Source organism: Crocuta crocuta, unplaced genomic scaffold (assembly GCF_008692635.1).
Source record: "Crocuta crocuta isolate KB4526 unplaced genomic scaffold, BGI_CrCroc_1.0 scaffold290, whole genome shotgun sequence".
Taxonomy (NCBI): Eukaryota; Metazoa; Chordata; class Mammalia; order Carnivora; family Hyaenidae; genus Crocuta; species Crocuta crocuta.
In genome coordinates, this window is record NW_027527429.1 from 2830432 (window position 1) to 2834370 (window position 3939).

At 52.7% G+C, this 3939-nt stretch overlaps 1 long non-coding RNA gene across 1 annotated transcript; it reads left to right on the top strand.

Annotated features, from left to right (window-relative positions):
- Window positions 1–435: 435 nt before the first annotated feature.
- Window positions 436–3160, top strand: LOC144227146 (uncharacterized). Its single transcript, XR_013333859.1, has 3 exons — window positions 436–610; window positions 872–1031; window positions 2509–3160. It is a non-coding gene; the product is annotated as an uncharacterized LOC144227146 (long non-coding RNA).
- The last annotated feature ends 779 nt before the right edge of the window (window positions 3161–3939 follow it).

A 3939-nucleotide genomic window follows, 5' to 3' on the forward strand; every position in this document is an offset into this window, starting at 1 on the left:
ATAGGCGCTGGGCGGGGGGTGGAGTCGGACAGGGGTCCTGGAGGAATGGCCGTCTGAAACATGAGGGTCACCACGTGGACCGGGAAGAAAGAGCCAAGGAATTAGAATTTTATTTCCAGAAGCCCCATTGAATGGTCTTAAAGTGTGGAGTGACTGAGCTTTCTTTCTAAAAGAAGCTTCTGGCTCTCCGTGAGCTGGTGGGAGAGGAGCCAGGCAGGGAGGAGACCGGAGTCAGGAAGACCAGTGAGGAACACCTCGTGGTAGCCCTTCTGTTTGGAACACTTCTCCGTCGCCTGGCTGACTCTTGTCCCAAGCTTAGACGCCACTCATTCAGAGAGGCCCCAAAGTGTGGGCGGTGCAGGTGTCCCTCTGTGACTTCACTGGAGTCCTGTGCTTCCCCCTTCCTGGTGCTGGAGACTTCCTGCCACTGCCTGTTTCCCTAAGTTCAGCTCCTCAGCCCCTCCTCTGCCATGTTCCCCATCCTCCTCCCTCGCCCATCCTGTAACACAGCAGATGGTCAGAACCCATCCGCGTGGCAAGTATTGCACAAGCTGCTTGCAGGAGTCCCGGCAAGAGAAAATAAGACCTTGAAGCAGGGCAGCCGGTGAAGGTACCACTGGAATGAGTTGAGGGCTTGGCTCAGTCATAAGGGGCCACTCTGGTCGGGCTGCCCCGTACCCCAAATCTTAACCGTTGGGGATAAATGCCACCATTTCTGGCTCCATTTCACGAGGCTGCCTTGTGCTTTCACGTGATGTTTGTGTCAGGCTTACTAGGTTGTAAACTCATGCAGTCCTCACAACAGCCTCATGAATCAGGTATTTAGTTTACAGTAGCCTCCCCTCCCCCATCCACTGTTTTGCTTTCCAAGGTTCTAGTTACCCTCCGTTAACTGCAGCCAGGAAGCAGATGATCCTCCTTCAAGTGGATTGTCAGAAGGTAAATAAATACTAGCCTCATACCACGTCATTCACTTCCCTTCATCTCATCACGAGAAGAGGAAGGGTGCGTAGAGTACAATATACAGCACGGTAAGATATTTCGAGAGCGAGGGACCCCATTCACCTAACTTTTATTACAATATCTTGCTATAATTGTTCCGTTTTAATCCCTTACTGTGTCTAATTTACAAATTAAACTTTATCATGGTAGTATGTATATATAGGGAAAAACAGTCTACGCAAGCTTTGGTACTAATTGGTATCAGAGGGCCTTAGAATGTGTCCCATGCAGGTAAGGGGGGGAGCTACTGTATCCCCATTTCATAATGTAGAAACTGAGGCACACAAGCTAAGTGGTGTCCCTGACATGGCAGGGCTGGGATTTGCCCTCACCCAGTGCACCCACACCCCTTGGCAGCTGGTGGTCCCAGGAGCCAGGGAGGGGGTAAAGTTAACCCTCCTGCTTCCTGGAGAATCCATTTGTCGTCATCCAGGGCTTCTTCGGAAACGGAATTGGTACTAACTTAAGCACAGAAGATTGAGAAGGCTGGAGTGCTCCCAGAAGCCACGGAGGTCAGCTCTGGGGACCTGGGGGGCAGCGAGACGAGCTGTCACGGCCAGGGCTCTTGTTCTCAGTGCCTCCAGCTGACCCTTGGCCTCTGGAGCCTGGCCATGTCCTCCCAGAGGCCTCCTTGGGGCTGGGGCCTGGCCTCCGACGCATCTTTACAATCAGGCCATCAAGGGAGCTGCCCTCCTCCTCTTCCTCGCATTCTCTGGGAGGACTGGCTGGGCTTGGATCACAACACCCGCTGTGTGCACATATGGGAGGGAAGCGTAGTGGCTCAGTTGTGAGCCTCCCAGAGGGGTTCAGGTGCTAGAGGAAGAGCAAATCAAGACAATTCAACAGGTGTCCTTCCCATCTCCACCCTTACCCCAAGTTCAACCTGGACTTCCAGCTGGAGCCTGGAGCGGGGAGGTGCTCTGTTTGCAGCTAGGCCTGGCCCTGGACACACAGGCTGTGCAGCTGTCCCAGAGGCTGGCTTGGCTGGGCCCAGGGCTCACTGACCTGAGTGACGTGGTATTGGGCAAGCCTGGGATCTGGACACTGTCCAGCGTAGTGCAGCCTGCCGGCTGATGGACAGCGTCTGTTGCAAGAGTCTGGGTGCCTGCTGTTAGGGTGAGGCCCCCAAGGCAGAAAAAGTGACCTCTGTTGGCAAAGCCCTTGGGGGAACATAGCTTCCTGAGCCACCCACTCCCTACTCCCCTTTTGCTCTCACTGTGGATGGAACGGAGCTTTCCCTCATTAGGGTAGCATGTTTCAGTGAGAGGTAAAACCTGCAGCCTGGGTGAGTTGGCATCAGAGTCAGGCCCTTGGGGTCCGGTGCTCATGTTCTGCCCCATGCTGTCCTGTGGACTCCAAGCTTTCCCAAGGCAAGACCCTAGCAAAGCTAGGGAAATAGCCCTGGAGACACTAGATGTTGAGTAGATGTGGGTGGAAGGGTCCAGCCTGGCCCTCAGCTGGTAGTACCTGCTCCAACCTATTCTGTGTTGTTCCGGGTTATTCCAGGGTATGCGTCCTGCCCTCCAGCCAGGACCGTTATACAGGGAGCAAGGCCCGGGTACCGGAGAGAGCACGTCTCAATATACGGATCCTGTATCCCACGTGTCTTCTGAAATCTATTCCAACAAGTCAGGAACGATGTGATGAGCATCTACCGAGGGCTGAGAGCCAGGAAAGGACAGCCCCTGGCCTCCAAAAGCATGAGCTCCCAGGGAACTGGTAGTAGACAATTTACCACTGTGATTCAGCACGGAGGGGAGGAGGGAGGTTTATAACTGTGGTTCCTGAGGTTTGCTCTGCGTGGGGAGAGCCGTCTGTCCCACTGGAGTACCACAGACTATGGGGGATGGAAGGTGGAGAACAGCGATGCTGACCGTAGCCCTTGTGTTAGAATCCAACTGGAGAGGCTGAAAACAAATGCGTAAAACCCAAGATCTTGCTGCTGCTTTCTGTTGCCTGAAGTGGAGACAGGGTACTTGGAGACAGGTTCCTCGTTTCTAGAAAAAGCTTTATTGGGCCTTTCAGGGTGAAAGTGCCCTGGGTCTAATTTGGAGGGGAGGGTGAGGCACAGATGAGAGCAGCCAGAGCGGCTAGAAGTGGTTATGGGGACCTGGGTGAGCTGACTTAACCAAGACCCGTTGGTAGTCTTGGTGACCCAGTTCTGATATCCACTGTGGCCGGAGGGAGGGGGCGGGCTCTGTGCAGTTGGGTGAGATTAGAGCTCATGAGGAGGAGGAGGACGACGATGATGATGGTGAGGTGAGGGGCTATCCAGGCAGCAGTTAGATTCTAAGTACTATGACTTTAATTACCATATCTGGTGTCATTAACTTTCGGCTGCTCTTATAACTAGCTCCCATGGAAAACATCCATTTCCTTTATTATTTGAAAGATAATAAAACAGGCTGTGACAACTGCCCTGGAAAGGGACTGAGAATGGAGTTTTCAATATTCCAGGACTGAGATTTTCTTCATTCATCCTGAAGCAGCACTGTGCACACTTGAGCAAGGGTCGGGCACCGCGACTGGAATGGTTCCCCCTCCCCGCGGGCTGCACATAACGCGACTCTTCTCCTTCCAGGCCACCCGTCGGATCGGCCCCAAAGCTGGACAAGCTCTGAGCAAAGAGCAAAGCTGTCTTCCTCCAGAGACTTTTGCTTTTACTTTCTTGCAGAAATGTATTGAAATGGCTGCCGGCTTTTGTCACGCTCTCTCCTGTTTTGCATTTCACATTCTTCTCTATTAGTCACTAACCAAGGCTGATTCATCTTATCAGGTCTTTCTAGGCTGCTGATGAAACTGCTACCATTTTTTTTTTTTTTTTTTTTTTTTNGCTACCTTTTAAAGTGTAGTTCTGGTAGAGGACGTAAATAGTAGGAAGGTGCATGTGTGCACGCGTGTGTGTGGGGGGTGTGTGTGTGTGTGTGTGCGTGCCCC